This window comes from Chelonoidis abingdonii, chromosome 2 (genome assembly GCF_003597395.2).
Source record: "Chelonoidis abingdonii isolate Lonesome George chromosome 2, CheloAbing_2.0, whole genome shotgun sequence".
Lineage (NCBI taxonomy): Eukaryota > Metazoa > Chordata > Testudines > Testudinidae > Chelonoidis > Chelonoidis abingdonii.
This window is the reverse complement of record NC_133770.1, coordinates 233,455,061-233,477,669: the sequence shown is the minus strand read 5'-3', so window position 1 is coordinate 233,477,669 and position 22,609 is coordinate 233,455,061. Positions and strand designations below refer to the sequence as shown.

Genomic DNA, 22,609 nt, shown 5'->3' with positions numbered 1-22,609 from the left:
CTCACATGTCCTAACCACTAGGCTAGCGATTATAAAGGTGGCCTTTGCCCTGGCCATTTTGTGTCGCTTTAGGTATGTTCTGAGAACACTTAACAGATCGGGCCCCAACACTTAACAAGTGGAGGAATGCCTAGTTTGAGGATCCCACGTGGGGGTAGGCATGGGATAGATGGGTTTTGAGCGTGCCAGCGGTACCCAAATGTTGGAGTTAGGCATCTAAAGCAGCCTAAGTCCTTTTCTGGATCTGAGCCTTGGTTTTCTACAGTATCTTGTGTCTTGTCCTGTTTTATGGTGTCCCTTTTAGTCTTGGTTGCAGCTGAAGCCTAACTTGGTGCTTGATGAAACTTGCTCATTGATTCTCTCCAAAAAAGGGCCATCAATCCCAAGTCACTGAGATAGTTCAAGACAAGGCAGGAAAAGAGAAATGGGGGACAGGGGGAGGTGGTGGAGATGGAACATTATCACATTTAGAGAGGCATGTTCTCTTTTTTCATTTTTGTAAAGGGAGGAACTGGTGCAGCCTGCACAGCTCTAACAAATGACAAAAGGTATTTAGGATCTGAAGAGCTATGACAAAAAGCAGGACTTGCAGGTGGCAGAATCTCCTGGCCCACCACAGAAGTTCTGGAATTTTGCTGGGGTAAGGCTTTAAAACTTTGTGGGATCTGCCTTCACAATGTTGCTGCTGGATGTATATTTGTACACTACTGTTTTAGATCTCTGGGGATCTTAACCATAACTGCTTTAAAAATAATTATCCAGGCAGGTCTCTTTCCCACAAGAGTGCAAATGGCAACTTGTACTTACCAACTATATTTCTAGCAGTGTGGACATACTTTTTATGGATAAGTAAATTTAATTTACATAGTCTTCAAGGCAACCAGATAGAAAAATAGTACTGATTTCTTGTCTGAATGCCTATACAGTCAGCGGCTCAATTCACCAATGAGTTAAAAAGGCAGACATCTCAACCTGTCATTACCATTACAGTCTGTAGTATAGTGTAGCTCCTCAATGAGACACAAAAGGTAATCAAGGCCATGGTTTGGAATTGTCTTATCTTATCAATAAGCTAGAACAGGCACCTACATGATTAGTTTCCATTTTATACTCCCATTCAATTTTCCCTTGGCATTACATTTACACTCCCATAATGCACATTTCTTAGATACATGATGGACCCTTTCTGAACTCAAATTCCTGATTATCCTCCCTTAGTAACCACTGGATAGCAAATACAACTACAGGAGCTGGTGAACAGCTGGTGTAAGGGAGAGCACTGGGATGGCAGCTAAAGTGAACAGGAGTGGGAAGAAGGGTGTTTCTGAGATTGGTTTGAGGCAGCAGCAAAGAGAAAGATTATTTCAAGTATTTGAACCTAACTGGTGCCCTTATACCTAGTTCTTTCAAACAGCCAAGTCACCTTCAATTCAGAATGTATTTATTCAGCCTACTTACCACTGTGTTGAGGGTTCAGTAGTGTTTGGTGAAAGACACCATGAAACGAGTTAGAAGATTTAAAGTCCAGATTCCCTAGGAACTGACCTCCAAAAGAAAGAAAACCCATTAGAATGGCCTGCCAGGGTACCAAGAAGAACTCCTCTGGTTTTATTACATTAACATAACTGTGTGTTGCTACTGCCTGAGACGGAATGGAAAGAGAGCGAGGGACAAGGAAGCAGCACAGTGGCAAACGCAAGTAGAGGTGTCCAATATTTCAGATAACCTAGTGTAACTCAATGATTCACCAGAGTAATAGAAGCAAATAACAATTCTCACTTTGCTTGATTGCATTATATAAAGTATGGAAGGCATCTAACAAGCACAGACTTTGAACACATACCATATCTCCTGCTGACCTTTGAATCCCCCAAAAGATCGCTGTTTTTTTTAAAAATACTAATCAGTCACTTTGAAACATCTGTTCCTATTATAGAACCTTTTTGATACTACTTAGAAAAAGTTTTAATCCTGAACTTAAAGGGCTCTTGTGTGAGCGTGACTGAGGACTTTGTGAAAAGACAACTTGTACCTTCTGTCCAGACAGTGAAATTTAAATTACTGTCAGTGTTTGGAAGACCTACCTGCAATGGCATACTTGCAAACTTGCCAAGATAAATCTGATCTAATACTTTAAACTAAAAATTACCTGTATTCTGACTTCCAAAATAAAAAAAGGAAAATTTTTTGTGAAGGGGAGTCAACATTTTCTGAGTCACTTTCATTATATGCTACCTTTCATAATGAAAGCCAAAGTGAACAAATCCTTTTCACTCCCTTATGGTTGCTATCCCTTTATGTACAGCTTATACTGAATCTCTCTAATGGGCCAATAGCCCCCATTAATATAACTTTCAAACAATAACAAAGACTGACATGGTAGTAATTCTATTAATGATATCAGTCACTTGCCATGAAAATAAATAGGGTGTCACAAACTAAGTGTAATGGCTTAATCACAAGATAAAACAGGAAGAGGAGATGGCCTGTGAATTTTGTTGAACTAAATGATATAAGATAATCAGTACATGTGGTAAGTACAAGTTTACTACTCTCTCTCTCTCTGCACTTGTGTACCATAATTCTTTCCATATTATTCTATTTGTCTTGGACCACAGATGTCATAAGACTGATACCACTATATCAGAATAATGTACAAGTAATAGGATGCCACACAGAGACAAAGCCCAAGAGTTCGGATGCCAGACTGTCCCTAGGAACCATCTTTGATCTTTAAGGAAGTACAAGTGTTTCTCCAGTTGCTGTTTCCATCTTTGGCTTTCTAAGCTAGCGAGAAGCCATTCAGGTAACCATTTGTGCATTCTCAGTCAATTCTTTGTGAGAGTCTAGAACAAAATGTACAATAGAGAGACTTTTTCCACTGCAAGGATAGGATATCCCTGGTGCCAGCTCTGCTATATTTTTCTCTGCAAAAATAATCTCTAACTTCATGGAGGACCCAAGAGAGACAGAGAGGTACACAAATGAGATTTTCTGGGACACAGCAGAGCGGTCCTACCCCTGGTCTGACAGGCTCTGTGCTTCTGAGGAAGGTGAAAGTCTCCGGGAAGGAGAACATCAAGCTGGAGTGGAGGGAAATGACCCCATACCTGTGACTCTCCTGCCAGATGAAGACATGGTATCCTCTCACACTGAGCATACCACTCAAGGGGGAATCCCTGTTATTGCGAATCAACAGATAATAGTATAGGGGGATTCAGTTATTAGAAATATAGATAGTTTTGTGAAGAATCACATGGTTGAATTGACTCCAGGGTGAAAAGACTGTGGCTCTCTCGAGACACCTAGATAGACTTTCAAGTATCAGAGGGGTAGCCGTGTTAGTCTGGATCTGTAAAAGCAGCAAAGAATCCTGTGGCACCTTATAGACTAACAGACGTTTTGGAGCACCTTATAGACTAAACGTCTGTTAGTCTATAAGGTGCCACAGGATTCTCTGCTGCTTTTACTAGATAGACTTATGTGCAGTGCTGGAGAGAAGCTGGTGCTTGTGGTACTTGTAGGTACCAACAACATAAGGAGAGATAGGAGAGAGGTCCTGGAGGCCAAAATTAGGCTACTAGGTAAGAAATTAAAGTAGAGGATCACCATGGTAACATTCTTTAAAATGTTTCCAGTTTCATGTCAGCGCCTGTTAAGAGAAGCAGAACTGCAGGATCAAAATGTGTGGATAAGATTATGGGGGTTCAGAAAAGGGATTTGGGTTTATTAGGAACAGGGAAATCTTTTGGGAAAGGAGGAGCCTATACAGCAAGGATGGGCTCCAGCTAAGCCAAAATGGAACCAGATTGCTGGCATGTAAAATTAAAAAGGTTGTAGAGAAGTTTTTAAACTTAGCATTGGGGGAAAGCTGACAGATGCAGAGAGCACATGATTCAGACAGAGACATCCTGTAGGGAAGGATTGATTAATTTTACATCCCTTAGAGGAGGATTTATTAATATTACTTTATACCTCATGAAGAGATACAAGTTGATAAAGTACAAGTAGAAACTGAAGAGAAAGTCCAAAAAGAGTGTCCCATTCAATCACATCACAGTCAGACAACTCAAGGAAGACATGGCGATTGCAGGGAAGGAAATGAAGAATTCTCGGCATCAGTCTTCACTTGCAGAGGACGTGAGGGAGCTTCCCCACATGCAAGCCATTCTTTTCAGGTGACAAATCTGAGGAACTGTTCCAGACTGAGTCAATAAAGGATGTTTGGGAACAAACTGATAAATTAAAGAGTAGTAAGTCACCAGAACCAGATGGTTTTAATCCGAGAGTTCTGAAGGAACTCAAGCATGAAATTGCTGTGTTCCAAGAGCCTTAAACTGAACTATGCCTTCAATGAGCAATTGAATCCAACTGGCTGATGTTGGCTGCCATAATCTCCTTCTGTAGGTAGTGAAATAGTATTTCTATTTAGTCAACTCTGCAGAGTCACATCTTTCTATGGTTCAAATCCTATCCTATCCTAGACAATCAAGGCTGAAATTTCCATTCTGCACTTTGATTTCCCCAATTCATATGGCTATCACACATGTAATAGGAACAAATTCCTGATAATATCTCATGGAAGGGAACAGCCTCTCTGGCAGTGGTATGATTTATACACTGGACATATTGTCTAGCTAGCATCCTTGGAACCTGGGGATAGGAGGACACAATTCTGCTCTGCAACACAGTTTTTAGTAATGGAGGAAAGGTCCTATCTCCTTGTATTTATTTACGGACATTTTTTAAAAGCGAACAATTTTTTCCCCCCAATCTCTGCTAGACGGAAAAGGATTGAGAAAAACACACTGGTATCATGAGTGCGAATAAGCAGAGTTAGCCCTCGTCTACATGAAAAAGTTGCACCAATATAACTAATCTGAAATTGAGAGTCCACATTGCTGATCATATACAGATTTAAGCTACTTCACTTGCAAAACGTGGTGTCTGCAAATTGTAGCACAGTATTGCTTTAAAGGCTTGCAATATGAGTGGGTATTCCATAGTGCCAAATGCCGCTACTAGGTTATATGTAGTTGGGTAACATTTGCAGTGGATTATGGGATGCCTGCTAGTACCAAGTGAAACTGTGGGACTCAAGGTCCAAGTCCCATGACACTATCTACTGTATTCTATAGCTCATTTGTGTCCTCACTAGCCAGAATAATTTTCAAAGAGCTGCCAAGAAGCATGGAGGAAACAATGCAACCAGGATGATCTTGATCATAATTAGCATGATTTCACACAGCTACCCTTAGAGAAGGAAGAGGAGAGTTTCCTTGAGTAGCGGCACTCAGTGGAGTGCCACATTTGGGCCCATCTGATCAGCACTGATTGGTAGGATAAGATAACGATGCAGACCCGAGATGACCAGCAGAGGCTGAAAAACTTACGAGTCATAGAGTTTAAGGTCTGAGGAACAACTGGATCATCTGACCTCCTGTATATCACAGGTCACCACCACCACCCAGCACCTACACAACTTCAAGAATACCACTTTGCTGAAAGTCTGTCTAGCTCACAACAGGCTGCAGTGCCAGACTACCAACCCAAGAGTTCCCCACCCCCACACAAAGAAGCATCTGGCTATTGCCACATGGAACCTTGTCAGTAGCTAACCAGTTTGGTGTTGGAAAATCCACAGTGGGCTGTGAATGCTTGTGATTTATTGCTAATTACCTTATCCTATCCTGAATCCTTCATGCACTGCTTCTAGTTAGAAGGGAAGAAAATAATTATATTATCTAAGGACCTAATTCTGCAAATTGTTTCCATCCAAGAAGAGATGCTCTGACTTAATGAAGTTCTGAATGTGTGAAACAACGTGCAGAAATGACGCCTAGAAGGGATTTGAACTTACAAAAGTGTCCCTCCTTCACTGAATGTTTTGGAATATCCTTCTCTACAACTTTAATTAAAAGCTGTCCTCTGGCAATTTTTACAAAGTCCAGCATTTGATTATTTGGTGCATGGCCCATCCAAGGAATAGCTAGAGCTGGCATCTTGCTACTGCATGAATGGCAATTGATCTCCTGCAAAACTTCAATGCATCCACCACAAAAAAAGCTTCAGGATTTTTTAGTTTACTTAAAAGCTTTATTTGCGGATGACACAAAGCTGGAAGGTATTGCCAATACAGAGAGGGACCGGGATATCCTACAGGAAGATCTGGCTGACCTTGTAAACTGGAGTAATAGTAATAGGATGAAATTTAATAGAGAAAAGTGCAAGGTCATGCATTTAGGGATTAACAACAAGAATTTTTGTTATAAACTGTGGACACATCACTTGGAAGTAACAGAGAAGGAGAAAGACCTCGGAGTATTGGTTGATCACAGGATGACAATGAACCATCAATGTGATATGGCCATGAAAAAAGCTAATGCGGTCTTGGGATGCATCAGGCGAAGTATTTCCAGCAGAGATAAAGAGGTGTTAGTACCATTATACAAGGCACTGGGGAGACCTCATCTGGAATATTGCGTGCAGTTCTGGTCTTCCATGTTTAAGGATGAATTCAAACCGGAACAGGTACAAAGAAGAGCTACTAGGATGATCCGAGGAATGGAAAACCTGTCTTCTGAAAGGAGACTGAAAGAGCTTGGCTTGATTAGCCTAACCAACAGACGGCTGAGGGGAGATATAATTGCTCTCTATAAATATATCAGAGGGATGAATAGCAGGGAGGGAGAGGAATTATTTAAGCTCAGTACCAACGTGGACACAAGAACAAATGGATATAAACTGGTCATCAGGAAGTTTAGACTTTAAATTAGATGAAGGTTTCTAACCATTAGAAGAGTGAAGTTGTGGAACAGCCTTCCAAAGGGAGCAGTGGAGGCAAAAGACATATCTGGCTTCAAGACTAAGTTGATGGAAGGGATGGTAGGATGAGAGAGCCTAATTTTGGCTATTAATTGATCTTTGACTATTAATGATAAATATGCCCAATGGCCTGTGATGTGACACTAAATAGGGTGGGATCTGAGTTACTACAAAGAATTCTGTCCTGGGTGTCTGGCTGGTGAGTCTTGCCCACATGCTCAGGGTTTAGCTGATCGCCACATTTGGGGTCTGGAAGGAATTTTCCTCTGGGGCAGATTCGCAGAGGCCCTGGGGGGTTTTCGCCTTTCTCTGCAGTGTGGGGCATGGGTCACTTGCTGGAGGATTCTCTGCACCCTGAAGTCTTCAAACCGCAAGTTGAGGACTTCAGTAGCTCAGACATAGGTCAGGGGTTTGTTACAGGAGTGGGTTGGTGAGATTCTGTGGCCTGCATTGTGCAGGAGGTCAGACTAGATGATCATAATGGTCTCTTCTGACCATAAAGTCTACGAGTCTATCTGGTAAACTCTCCCTCAAATCACTCCCCCGAACAGGTCTCCTCTAGAGAAAAGACTGTTCATACAGATATGCAGAGGCCTTGAAATTCCATCATAAGGCGACGTCTTCCAAGCAGAATCCTAAGGGGAGAAATACCCTACCAATGGGATAATAGTCTCCTTAGCAAGACAGGAGACTGTGCTGTCTAGTACAGGGACCATAAGGATTTTTAAAACATCATGGCTGGTCTATTCAATCTCCTGCCTTTACTTAGGAATTCCCACACAGCTAGTCTGGAGTTTTCCATCCACATGTAAGAGGACAAATAGCTCATATTATGAAGCTCTTAGAAAAATAATGAAGTCTCAGTTTAGAGGACTACTTTTTCAGCCTAGCACAGGTTTGAATGATTCCTGAAGGAACAGTCTTTCCTAGGGATCGTTGACTGAATTTTTCAACTGGGAGTCTGACAATTATCCCTATTCCTGGGGATTCACTTCAGGGAAAGAAGAGAATTTTTGCTTTCTCCTCTTCTTGAGTTTGAAGAGGGTCGATCATGGACCAGACTCAGCTGCCTTTTGCCTCTATTTAAAACTAACTTCCTTTGCTTGACTAGGACAGAGGTTTTAGTGCTGAGAGACTCAATTGGCTCAGAAAACAGGGTGGCATCTTTAAAACCTGGGGCTTTCACCAAGATTTGAAGGATCATTTCAGGTAGCCTGAAAATGTGAAATAGAGAAGGAAAAGAGAATGTTTGTCTTTTTCCTGTGGCATTCACCTGAGGATCTCTTTGAGAACACAAGAATCACTGGATGTGGAGGCTCCAGCAGGGGACTGGTGTGATCTGGAATGCAGGCTCACTAACAGATTGGGCATAGCTCCCCTTCTGTATGATTGCGGGACACATTGGCCCTCCCTCACAGTTTCAACTCTATGTGATATGTTTAATTTTACAATACTCTTCACATTCTGTCATGAACCACTGAGCTCTTTAGGCTTCCTCTTGGATTAGCCACCCATTTTGTCATCAGTAGTGTTCAACTTGTAGCAGACCAGTATATCATAGCGAAATGGGCCAACAAATCCTTCAAGAGTGGGAAAAAATAAAAACAGTGATAAGTGCACTGCTGGAGCTTAAACAAAGATGTTAACCCTAAGAGCTTGGGTCCCTCCTCTCAACTTTACATTATTTTTCATCTTTGCTCTCGCAAATGTACAACATATCTCTCAATCCTGGCTCTCCCTTAAGCCTGTTAGAACTTCCTGTCACATCCTCCTGTGTCATCACCTCTTCTTGCTGATCCTACATTTGTCCCTACCCCTTTTCATGTCACTTCCCCTATTCCTGGTGGAATGCCTCCCACATGTCTACCATTTCTGACCTCTTCAGTTCTCATTTGCTCTACCTCCTTGCACTTACCAAGACCTGGCTCCCCTCTCCAACCTAGCTTCCCCAGCAACACTTTTCTGACAATGGTGTCTCCTTCTCAGACACACATCGTGTTGAGGCCTCCAGGAAATAAGACATTGGTGTTATATTATTCCTCTTCTCCTGCACCAGTTATTTCCAAACCCCTCTTTCCACCCATTTCCCATTCCTTTTCCTCCTTCAAGTAACTTGAATTCTTAACTCCTTTCTCCCTCATAGTGGCTGATCTTGATTTTATCTGCTTGACCTCCAACTCTTCTCTTTCCTCCAATCAGTTTCCCACCCCCTAATCCCCTGTGACTTCAGTATTACCATTGATGTCCTGACCTCTGATCTTCACTTCCTTGTTTGACTTTCAAATGTAGATCCACTTTTCTACTCAATAGGCATTTCTTCAGCCACATCTTCTGATTTTTCTACCACATCATCTCCTTTAACATTACACACTTCACAGAAGGACTGGGAGGAGGGCAGAGATGATCTCCAAGCCATCAACACCTCTGCTCTGTGTTGCTCGCATCACCTTCTCCCTATTCTTTCATCCACTGAATCATTTGTTAACTTCTGTTTTTCCTCCCTTGAATTCTCTACCCCTTTTACTCACCCTGGCTTACCCACACCATCCTACTCCTCTACTTCTGCTCTCAGGCCACTGAATGACTAAGGAGAAAATCCCATGGCCACACTCTCTCCCTCCTCTACATATTCCTACTGTTTTCTTTCATAAAATCTAAGGCTTTGTCTACACGGGCACTTTTTACATTAAAATCTTTGTCGCTTTTGGGTGTGAAAACACACACCCCTGATTGACAAAAGTTTTAATGATGGAAAGCGCTGGTGTGGACAGCGCTTTGTTGGCAGGAACTGTGCTCCTGGGGACGAAGCTACAGCCTCTCGTTGGAGGTGGTTTTATTCTGTCAACTGCAAAGAGCTCTCCTGGCGATAAATAACGGCTACACTGTGCACCTTACAACATCAGGGCTGCAGCCACGCTATTGTAAGATGTGCAGTGTAGACACAGCCTAAAAGTCACAGTTCACTCTGGCATGCCATGTCACAGTTTACTAGGGGGTTTGCACCAGTGAAGCTACATCAGTGTAAACACTCAGTCCTGGTCTAGCCTAGAAAATTAGGTCGGCTTAACTATGTTGGTCAGGGATGCGAAAAATCCACACCTCCTAAGCAGCAATGTTAAGCTGACCTCAGTCCCCATACAGACAGCGCTAGGTTGATGGAAGAATTCTTCCTTTGACTTTGGTACCGCCTCTCATGGAGGTTGATTATCTATGCCTACAGGAGAACCTCTCCCATGACTATAGGTTGTCTCCACAGAAGTGTTAGAGTAGTGCAGCTGTGCCAATGTAGTGTTTTAAGTGCAGACAAGCTTACAGTGTAAAAAATGCCTACAGTGAATACAGTGCTGGAAGAGAGGAGTTCACACTTCTGCGTTCCTATTACTGGGCTGGAGACCTTTCTCCTGAGAGGATGCAATGAAAAGGCAGCAGCATATCAAAATAGTAATAGATAAGGGTAAAAGCATCAGGGGGGGAAAATAACCATTTAAGTCCATTGGTTTCAATAAGGTTATACCAGCAGGAAGTTTAAATCTTAACCTGCATCTTTTGGAGGACTGTACATTTAATTAAAAATAATTTTGTAAAAGGTAAGAATTGAATATTTCTATCAATTTTGTTTTGAATTAATGGGAAAAATAGCTATTCAAGGACGAATGCACAAAATTTCTATTCATTTACAGGCATGAAATACTAAGATTTCACTGCTCACAATATAAACACTGCATTTTATTAAAAAAAAAAATAAAAAACATACAGCATTCATGTATTTAAGAATATGGCTTCCACCATTCACCCATAGCCACTCGGAAAATTTTCACTCTGGAGATTTCATACTGTTCACACTGACACATAAGTAAGTAAGTAAGTGTGCATGTGTGTGTGTGGGTGGGGATTTTTTTTATTTTTTGTTTTTGTTTTGCATCAAGTAGTAAAAGCGCAAAAGAAATGTGAAGAAATTCAGTGCCAGTAGAGGGAGGCAGCTGCTCTCCAGGCAACACATCTTACTGTTCACTGATGCACAGTAGGGAGCCAACTGAGTTTGTTTTTGTGGAAGTGAACTCACCCCTCAGCCATTGTGTAAATGTGGCTTTGAATCAAGCTGTAATTAGATTTTGCTGTATTTAACAAAACTCCTCTGTTACTCTTCTTTCCCAGTCCAAGGCAGGAAATAAAAGCATTCATACAAAAAAAAAAAAAAAAAAAAAAAAAAAAAAAAAAGGGTATGTCTTTTCTGAGTGTGTTCTGGCATACTTACAAATGCAAGTATAGAGTATAAAGCAACTGGCTAGGTTTATGGGACGTTTGCTTAGTTTTCCTACAGTACTTAAGAAAACAAAAAGATCTCCCACCTGGCTAACTAGTTAAAATGTTACCCCAAAGTTAGCAAAATTGTGCCTTGTTTAGAATGCTTACAAAGAGTTAATAAATCCAAGTTTTGTTCAAAAATTAATTTACTTGATAAAACACAAATGGAAATCTTTTGCAAAAGACACAGGCGGACTAGAACTGTCACATATTCATTTTGGGACAAGTCTTTTTTTGCCCCCCTTCATTTTAACCACTTCTGTCTTCACACTCTTAGTCCTATCTCAGCAATTGTACTCCATTCATAGTGCACTTCTGCTCTTGACTGATATCCATTAAAGTCAACCATCAGTATCCTCCTCCCTTCAAAATTATTTTACAACAACTCCTCACCCTGTATTAGGTGGTTTTATTTTGCTTTTGCGTTTTTTTACTGTAAGCAGATAAACAGGACTTTAAAATTGGTGATTTAAATCACTTTGACTTAATTATTTAAATCAGCAAGCAAGAAACCTTGATTTAAATAATCAATTTTAATTGTGTTTTGTATTCATATTTTTAGTTACTTTCTAAACAAAGATTGAGTCTCAGTTGGTAACAATTATAATGTTTATTTGCAACTAAATATAGCTTTTATACTTAATTTGGTGCATCTTCTTGCTAATCAGGAGGACACTATATTCATGCAAATTTATTTAAGCAACTATTAGCTCAATTTACATTTATTCAGATTTTTAAATTTTACATTTTTAATACATTAGAAAATTGTGACTAATGCATTTCTGATTTACTAGAGGATTAATATTTTACTGAGCATTGGTGTTAGCCTATTTGGATGGAAATTTAAATTCAATTAAAATGCACAAAATAACATTTTTTATTAAATAAAACTACCTTAAAAGTGCCAGATACATAAGAAACAAGTTTTGCAAAACAAGTTTTGCAATGAAAGGTAACTGCATTATTAAAACAAAAGAAGTACTATCTGTAGTTAATGAATTGATTTTTTTTTTGTCACAAAGTGCATCAAGATTTTAGAACTAGTAGAGCTCATCCTTTCATCATACCGAATTTTTATGTACAAATTGGAAAAGGAAAACAGGTTTTCGTGCTTTTTCGGCTCCCAGTTGGTTTCGTAACTTTGAACTAGTCATTGTATTGAACTAGTCAGCTGAATAGACTGAAATGAAGAATAGACTGAATGAAGAAAAAACAGTCTCTCTGCACTTGCAAAAGAGGCTACTGCTTTAAAAAGCTGGTTTATCACATCAACAAACCATGACTCCAGATGCTTAGCCAGTGTCTTCTACCATTTGTTAGTCTGACTCCCTTTAAAACTTGGCAGCAAACATGTACTCTATGTAAATGCTATATATAATCATATATAGTATTTAAATTTAAAGTTATAGATTTAACTTAAATTATTTGACTACATTATAATGCATTTCACTCTTTACATAGGTCATCCATTTCAAACTTAAAAAAAACAAACAAACTTATATTTAATTTAAATAAAAACATCACTGATTTTTTTATCCGTCCTGTATGTAAGCAACACCAAAATTATAAGTAACAATTACTGTAAATTATGTCATATCCACTCATAAATAGCACAAGTTTGGCATTTATAAAGCACTTTTCAGCTAAAGATCTAAAAGTAACTATATAGAATTATGTAGAAAATATCCACATTTTACAGATGGTGAAACTGTGGGAGAAAGGTTAACTGATCTGTCCAAGGGCACATGGCAAGACTGGCAGAGGCAGAAATGGTTTCCACTCACAGTTCAGTGCCCTATCTTCTGCAGCACACTGGATCCCCAAGTCAAAATAAATAGATAATTATTTGCTCTACAGAGTCCCTCAAGGGAAGAAGTTTTAATATCAAGACTAAGGACTCTTTTAAAAGCAGAAGTCACTGGGTCTTTACAACTTGCCTACTCTGTGTTTTCAAAACAAATTTATTTAAAATTAAACATCCACCTATATATGCCAATATAACTTAGTCGCTAACATTACAAGTTTTAAGAAAATTAAGGCTGTTCCCTATTATTAAAAAAAAATAGCCATACTCTTGAAATTCTGCAAGTCTGTTTTTGATGGTCTCTGAGCTTTTGCTATCTTTTTGAAACAACTAAATTTTAGTTTAGAGGGGAAAACAAATTGTAGTAATACTTTTAAAACTACAGGGGGTTCAGAGAAGGGTAGCCAGAATGATTAAAGGCATGGAAAAACTTTCACATTGAGAAACTGAAAATGAGTGGGATTATCTACCTTAGAAAGAAGGCAAATAGAGGGGACATGATAAAAAATACAAAAAATGATGTACAGAAGGTACATCATGGATCTTATGTTCCATCTATAGCATAACACAAAATAAGAGGTCAGAGTAGTGGTCCCCAACGTGGTGCACGCAGGTGCAATGGCGCCCACTGGGACATCTATGTACGCCCACGTACTGGCCGGTGGACAAACATCCGCTGAAATGCCACCGAAAAACAGCATCACCAAGAGGCGCCACCGCCAAAATGCTGCTGATTTTCGGCGGCGTTTCGGTGGTGATGCCTCTTGATGACACTACTTCAGCATTTCAGCGGCAATGCCTCTTGACATTGCTGCTTCTCAGTGGCATTTCGGCAGATGCTTGTCTGCCGGCCATGGTCCTCGGTGGCTCGTCGTCCGGCGTCTGCCACTTGGAAAAGGTTGGGGATCACTGGGTCAGACAATTAAATAAAAAAGTGGGAAGTTAAAAGTATAGAAGGATGAAACCTTCTGTGAGGGGCAGATTATCTCAGATAGGTCTACTGTGTGGTTCTTTCACCTAGTTCTGAAACATTCAGTACAAGCCATTGTTGCAGACAGCATACTGGGCTAGATGGACAGTGGTTTGATCCAACATGGCAAGTCCTATCATATGCAGAGGCCTTCTGCTGCAAATGATGAAGTTATAAAAAGTTAGCTGAGCACAGATTTCTGGAATTCCAAGCCTTAAATCATCACAATTAAACCAAAAATTCTATTTATTTTTAAGATAAATCCTTATTTATATCAAATCTAGGATTTGCCATACCATGCTAGAACACCAAATGCCATTAGCTTGCTTTGGACACACAGGACAGAGATTTTCTTTTTGTCGTGTGCGTGTATGGTGCCTCGTACAATGAGGCAACAATACCAGATGAGGGCACATCAATTTGCCCAGCCTCATCAATTATTCACAGAAAAGTGAAAATAATAATGCACACCCATCCAATTGTACAGGTCAATACTCAAACAGGAGACTTCTACACTAATACCTACAGGTGAAGCATGAAATGTATTATTCTTATTTTACTCAACTTGAGTAACAACGAGTCTGCATTCCAATATCTGTAAACAGATATAGTAGTCCAAGGAAAAATTCATCTTAAAGGTTAGATTAGTGAAAACCCACGTTTCAAAGCTAGGAAATAATGTAATAGTGACAGCTATGCTTGGCACAGCTAGGACAACAACAACAACAAAAATGGTAATCTATTCACATTTGATCTATGAGAACAACTACATTTCAAGCAATATGATGGCGAGACACACTCACATATAGTAGCTTAATAGAGAAAGCCATTTTATGTTGAGTATACTTTTTGCCAGCCTGATTTTCAGTTCACTTGCAGCTGAGGAACCGCTGAACGGTCCTTAACCAGAGCATTTAATTTTACGTTATAATCTATATAATTCATGCCTTTCTTCTCATCAATTATATCTTGCCAAATTTGGCTTGCCTCAGAGCAACACTTCTATTTCTTTATTTCTGCATCCCATCCCAAAGCACCAGTCCCTCAATCTGCAGCCTGTCTTGTGTTCTACAGAAAAATGCTTGCAGTATTGGTATAAAGAATCTTCAATTTCACAGATTATATGGAAATGCAGTGCAAGTAACATAAGCGAAGCAAGTATATTCAGAGATCCAGTGAAAACTACTATCAGAATAGAGTCAGGACCACATTATGAAATACTAGTTATCCATGGTGAAGTACAGATGTACAGTGGAGAGAGACGGAAAAGTAACTACAGAGCTATCACTTGTAAAGTCTTGTCAACCTAAGACTAAAAACCTATCTGACAGAAGATATCATTAAAGCAGATGTCAGATGGTGTTAAGAAACTGAATCTGAATTATAGCTGAATTCAAAAGTGGTTGCATTATATCAACCTTATGAAAAAGGAACAAAATATATTGGGTTGAAAAAAATGATTCTTGTATCCAAAGTTGTAAATTGTGTTTACAACTCATATACTGTTAGGTTGTGCATTTAGAGTCACTATAGAATGGAGTAGGCACAGGGGCAAGATCCAGAGTTATTGTATGAACTTTACAAATCCTGATTGGTCATTCTGACTAGGTGATGCTGTCAGCGGGAAGGCAATTTATCTGCAACATAGACATGCCCCAGAAGATAATTAAGTTTATACTGAGATTTGCAATTACCATTTGGTGGTGACTAAAATTCCATTAGGTGATGTCTTGCTCGCTTGGCAGTCGTTGTGCTGTAAATCTTCATTATTACGTTAATCATAATCATTTCACTATTACAGTAGGCTCCCCAAAACTGCAAATAGAAAACATGTATAAAAGAAGTTTATCACCAAATTTACATTATCTTACTCTTAGGGCAGTGACTGGATTTTCAAGAAGTAAATCTGTTTAGTAACTTAGAAACATTTTTTTTAAAAATTATTCTTTGAAATATCAACCCACACGTCTAATGTTTTCTTCCACTTCCTCTGGACAAGTGAACAGTTAGTTTTAAGACTTGAGAGTTTCGGTTCATATAGTTCCACACCAAATCTGACACAGGCTACTTTTCAAACAAAAAAAGTAATACAACAATTAGCATACTTATTCTGTGTTTGAATACAACTATATTTATGATGATTATTTTTGTGTGTATTAAAATAAACAGACAGATAATGGGTTTATCGTCAAAACAGCCTATAACCCAGGCAGTGAGGTGCTGAAACATAGCACTTTGCTACCTGTCCTGGAACCAAGGCCCTATATTTCCTCAGACTCCTTCACTCTTATCCTCCAGGGAACTGCTGCTCTCTAGCATCACATTCAGTCTCTTTTATCAACCCTTGGACCATCTCTCTGTTTTAGGTGTCCAGACACTTCCTGACTTCTCAGCCCTTCTGCATACCTATAACCTCCATCCAGAATTCACCTAAATTTCTTCCATGCCGCCCCCAAACCCTCAATACGCACCCCAACTGTCCCCCTATATGACACATCCAGACCCAATTTGTCTCATTTAATAGCCTGAGGAAAGTTCTCTCTGTCAAGCAGAAGCTACTTCCCAGATAACGCTTTCTATAAACATCCCCTTCTCCTTACCCCTTCCATGTCCCTTATGATTGGTGGGTCACACTGAGAGGATAGGACAAGGAAGAGACCTGCATCAAAAATAGCCTAGAAAGTAGAGCTACTAGCTCTGCTACAAAGTCAATTTCTTAGTTTGGAACACATAATACAGCTTGTCAGAGATAAGCCTTGGTCCAAGAGACACTAGGTCCTAGATTCCTGCTGGTGAATGTTAGTATCACAGAATCATAGAAAGGTAGGTCTGGAAAGGACCTCGATAGGTCGTCTAGTCCAGACTCTTGTACTGAGGCAGGACAAAGTATACCTAGACCATCCCTGACAGATGTTTTTCTAATCTCTTCTTAAAAACTTCCAATGATGGGGATTCCACAATCTCTCTTGGGAGCCTACTCCAGAACTTAACTATCCTGATAGCTGGAAACATTTTTTCTAATATCTCACCTGAATCACCCATGTTGCAGATTAAGCCCATTACTTCTTGTCCTTCCTTAAGTGGACATGGAGAACAATGGATGACCATCCTCTTAATTTCAGCACTTAACATATTTGAAGACAAGTTATCAGCTTCACACTCAATCTTCTTCTCTCAAGACTGAACATGTCCAGTCTTTTTAACTCTTCCTCATAGGTCAGGTTTTTTAGACCTTTTACCATTTTTGTTTCTCTTCTCTGGACTCTCTCCAATTTGTATTGCTGTGCATCCATAAAAGGCTGGAGGTGCAATGGACTGGGAATGTGTATGTGTAGGGAACAAAGGCGAAATAGAGGCTTTAGCTAGGGATGCAGAAGGATCAGAGGCCAATGTAATGCATGCTATACAAATATACCACAGGGGTGGTTTTCATCTTGGAACATCTGCCCTTTTCGCACTCCTTAAATAAGAAAGGTGTTCGATTATGGAAGAGGCTGAGACAAAAGAGAGGTACCTGCTACCACAGTCCACAATCAGATGTTCAGTCTGAACCATTAAAAACAAAATCCACTGAAGAAGACATTGTCTTCAAAACAATGACATAAAATATGGTTTAATATGAAAACCTGGTATGTTAGCTTTACTTCTGCAGGATAAATGGCTCTACTGTAAGAGCCAACTGGATTTAGCAAAAATTGCACTGCCACATTTGATCCTGTTTAGCAGAGGGGAAAAAAGAAAAAAAAATGGATGGGTAGGAAGTCCTATTCCTCCATGTCTAAAGCCACCTCTGCAGAACAGAGAGGACATACTGACCCTTACCTCTCCTCTTGATTGGAGGTTTGGTATTTCAGATGAAAAACAAAGGCATTTTTCCTCTGAACAAATGTATTTTAAGGTGAAGCTCCATCAAAGTGCAATTGGTGCAAATGGAGATTGCTTTCCTTAGTTCCTCCACCATGGCTAAATATTTTGAGTACTTCTGATTCATGAAATGCTGAAGTCACATAAATGCTTTTTTTTTTAAATCACAAAGAGGCTTAAATTTCAGTACATACTTAGTAGAAACAAAGCAGCGAAAAGCAACAAATAAAAGTCCACCCCATAATATCTCAGAAACAAAGTTATGACTAAAGACATCAAAGTCATCAGTTTTGGTTTGTGGTACAGAAGTTTACTTTTGAACACAGCTGGAGCTCAGCCAGCCAGCCAGCTAGATCCCATGACAGCACCTTCAGCCTGTGTTGAGATTTCTATGGGAGAAAACGTATCATAAATCTGTTTCACCAGCATTGTGTCATTCTTTTGGTTGGCTTTAGAAGGTAAATTAAATGTTTTCCATTAGTATGGTAAAGAAACTATACAGTTTTGTTTTCATTTTAAATACTGTCTCAAGTTACGGAACACTTGAGCTAGTATGTGGCAAGAGCCACATGTTTAATATTTGTAAAGCCTGCAATTCATGCTTATGTGAAAACAGATGTGTATACTGCACTGTTCCCAGGACCAGGGAAGCTTTTCTATTTTTTTCAATATGTTGTTGATTTTTTGAACTTTTCAGTTAAATAATGGAGGAAATTGAAGCAAAAGCCAGCATTGCCTTTGGGGGGAAAAACACATCAGAAAAATCACAAGCACATGAGTAAAGCTGTGGTACAAAGAATGAAGTATGGTTTTGAAAAGCAATAAGCATAATATCACTTGAGGCAACACGTGAAGTTGCCTTGATCAATTATTCATACAATTTACAGCAACAGCTACAGTTGCATCAGTGAAGGGAAAATAAACTAGGGCAAACACAATCTTCATAATTATGAAGTGTGCCCTTGATTTTCACTGGAACATTTGGCAACCGTTTCATGCCATGTGTTTCTAGTTAGTAACACCACGCCCTTTTCCCACCAAAAAAAGGAACAAATTGATTTGCTGGAAATAGTAATAGCGTTCAAGACCACGTTTCAATCCCATACACTCCCTGAATTATTGATAGCTTATGGTACCTTAAACTTTGTATATGAATCATAAAAACCTCCTGTAAGCATATCCACTAACCACTATGGAATTATTTGATACCTTTTATGGAGCCTTTACTTGCTCATTATTCTTATAGTGTAAAATTCGACTTTTAAAATACTATTTAAAAGGGATACCACCACTCAAACGTTACAGTTCCATCTCAAAATTTTGTCCTTACCATAGGTTCCAGTAATTCCCTAAAGCAGCGGTTCCCAAACTTTAACAACCTGTGAACCCCTTTCAATAAAATGTTAAGTCTCACGAACCCCCTCTTAAAAATAAATATTTCCAGATATTTTCTCTTTTACCTGAGTATAAATTATAAAAGCAGTGATCTTGGAAATATAAATTTTGTTTTTATGACATGCTTATTACACACTATTAATTATTATTTATCATTACAGTACTTTTATTACGTTATGAAAATGGCAACATTCTTCTCACTCTTGTATCACTTTGAATAAGCCTGTTATAAGACAAGGCTCCTATGTTTCATCAAGGAATATCAGATGTGAAACAGCATGAAGATATTTAAGAAGCCAACTCAAAGAGTTCCTCCTACACAAGTATTCAGGGCTTGAGCAGTCCAGGCAAACGATGCACGTTACAACAAGGCTTCAACTTGTTCTTCATAATAATTTTAAAAACAATACTAGCTGCATATTTAATTTTAAAAACAGCAAAAAATATCTACCTCCCTTTCCATTTCTTATAAAGAGTCTTGAAGTTTAAATCTCCTCAGTGTGATAGATACGCTTGCTTTGATCTGCTTAGCTACTAGCCCCTTGCTGCCCAGGGTTCCTAGAGAAGCTCTGTCCGCCATTAGGGAATTTTTCCCTGAAACCCCCCTGCGACATTTCGTGACCCCCCAGGGGTTCACGAACCCGTTTGGGAACCACTGCCCTAAGGTAACCGTAACTGAAATGCAAGAGGGTAAAATATTTTTTCAGTTTGTTCACTTTCCCCACATTTGACAGTACTGTATATAAGAATCAGTTTTGTGTTTTGTTCATGGTGTACATTCTTCCCTGAACCCGGCCAAACCGATGCTTACCAGTAACCAGCTGCAAGGCTGAAACTGACTCTGAATGGGCAACAGGCAGCGAGAAATGGAAAGAAGTAGGGTGAGGTAAAGAGGGCAGGAGTATGTTTAAAGTGTTGCTCTCAGGTATGACTAAAAGACCCTTTCAGGGTCTTCAGCGCAGGGATCTTGGATGAATTCCCAGCTGTACTGAAGTCAATGGGAGTTTTCCACTGACTTCCTTGGAGCCAGGATTTCATCCTAGGTCTTTGAACGTGTTTATATAGTCCCTACACAATGAGCCCTGGTCAGGACCTTCTGGGCACTACTGTAATATAAATGATAAATACTAATAAAACTACAGCTGAGCAGAAATATATCTACGCAATTTTTCTAAAAGGAATTTTTAAAACAATTGGTGATTTCCTATTCAAAAGGTGTACCATCAGAGAAGTTACTTCATCATACAATAGTCATTTTAAAAATTTGAAGTTTGCAGCCCTTTAATCTCGATGTTCTGCACAGATTTCTTCATCTCCGACATGAGCTGTTCCTAGAGCTTTTCAGTCAACTTCTACAGGTAAGTATGTTCCACCCATCCACCATGAAGTTCTCATTTAACATAGAACAGAAATATGGTGAAAGTTCTGTCTATGCTACACAATAAAACTGTGTTTTAGTCGAGTCCCCTGAGAGGTTTGTAGCTGTAGTACAGAAGGACCCAAACAAGAACAACTTCTAGGACTGCTGTTCATACTTCTTATTTATTTTCCACCCTTTAGCCTTTACAAGCAATTAGCCAAAATGAATTTGGTACTAAGAAATAATTATTGTACTGGTAAACAGATATTCTCTATATGGAAACTCCACTCTTCCCCTTTTGTTAGTGACATACTATGATTTTTCTATATTTTTCTGGCCACATGAGAAACTAGTTGCAAATGCTACAATTAAAGTTCAGTGCATCTTTAAAAACAACACGTTACAGAGATCTCAAGCAGGCTACTCCCCAGTCGATGTAGATTTGTGAACATGAAACTGAGGTGGTGTCTTTCAGCTTTAAAAGGAATTTTTGCCAGCTCAAAATTAAAATACAGAGTCTCAAAAATAAATTTCTTACCTGGATATAAGATTTCCGAGCCTCAGCTATGACACTCTGAACTACATAGAGTTTCTTGCCTTAGGCTCACGTTTCTAAATGGAATGAGGGACTTTTCATATCACTATTTTAGGCAGCTCTCTTCACCTAGGAATTCCAGAAGATTCCTTGCAATGCCTAGAAACACAGCAAAAGTGAAGAGTATTTAGTTTGATGGATATAGGTCTCAGAAACCACATTTTTAGATATGAATTGAAAATAGACATATTTAATATCAAAATCATTAGGTGAAACAAAAAGAGAACAGATGTTAGACAACAAAAGATATACAGATACTCTTTTGGAGGAGAGTGAGTGAAAAATGAGGGGAGAAGAGGTAGTCAATGGTTTAGACCCGGGGTTCGCAACCTCTGGCATGCAGCTTGCCAGGGTAAGCACCCTGCCGGGTCGGGCCAGTTTGTTTATCTGCCGCGTCGGTAGGTTTGGTGGACTGCAGCTCCCACTAGCCATGGTTCACCATCCCAAGCCAATGGGGGCGGCTGGAAGCACTGCAAGTCGAGGGATGTGCCAGTGGGAGCCACGGTCAGCCGAACCTGCCGATCTGGCAGGTAAACAACCCGACCCGGCCTGCCAGGGTGCTTACCCTGGCAAGCCACGTGCTAGAGGTTGCCGACCTCTGGTTTAGGCAAACCATCAAATCAGTTGCAGTATACTAGTCCTGCTAGTCAAAGTTGAGAGTCCTAACCCTTAGCAAACAAAATACACTTTCAAGTTATAAGTATGCCTAATAAAACACTGGCCCATTTGGAAATTACATTAACAGATGCTTTTGGAACCAGAGAGGGCAGTGGTGTGAAATCTTAGTCCCAGTGAAGTCAATGGGAGTTATGCCATTGACTTCAAAGGGGCCAGAATTTCACCCCAGGAATCACAATTCCTTAAAGCCTGTAGTCTCATGAGGAACATAACTGCCTTTCCATCTAATATTATCCCAAACGCTACTCCTGGATTATTATGAAATAACAAGAATTCTGTTTGGAGAGGAAATGCGGGACTATCCGTTAAACTACTATCAGAACTGATGGAGAAGGCAGAAGCAGACTGATTACTAACCATCCTCGCTAATGTGGAATTAACAGCTATCTTTATAAAGCAAGACATACATAAAAGTTAGTTGTTTGAAGGTGGTGTTGCATGGATTAACCTCGAGAAAGGCAGTTTTACTTTACATTTTAGTTTGACCTTCATTACCACCTGACACAACGGACTCATAGTGCGTAACATACAAAAGGCAAAAAGAGCAGTTTGGCACTCAATTCCCATTGATGTCTTAATGAAATTACAATCTTGTACATTTCTTCTAATTGTTCCTATTGTGGAAGCTTTAATCCTATGGACCTCATTCAGAATTTGATCCTAAGAAGAAGAGACACTATTCTGAGGTTAAGTTATCACTTTTCTTCAACTGTGAGTAGATCATCACCACCAAAAGTTTTTTAAAATTCCTTATTACAGGCAAAGCTGGTAGCACCATCTATCGTTAAGGATACCCAACACTTCCCACTATAA

General features: G+C 39.6%; 1 protein-coding gene across 3 annotated transcripts in view; it reads right to left on the bottom strand.

The window, feature by feature from the left end:
* FAM110B (family with sequence similarity 110 member B) overlaps positions 1 to 22,609 on the bottom strand; it is a 178,566-nt gene that overhangs the window by 101,144 nt on the left and 54,813 nt on the right. For 2 of the 3 annotated variants that reach the window (XM_075061971.1, XM_075061970.1), the window contains exon 2: positions 21,062 to 21,217. The exons of the other annotated variant lie outside the window; for it this stretch is intronic. The gene's annotated coding sequence lies outside the window, so the exon portion shown is untranslated. The remainder of the gene's footprint in view (positions 1 to 21,061; positions 21,218 to 22,609) is intronic. 3 annotated transcript variants of the gene reach the window in all.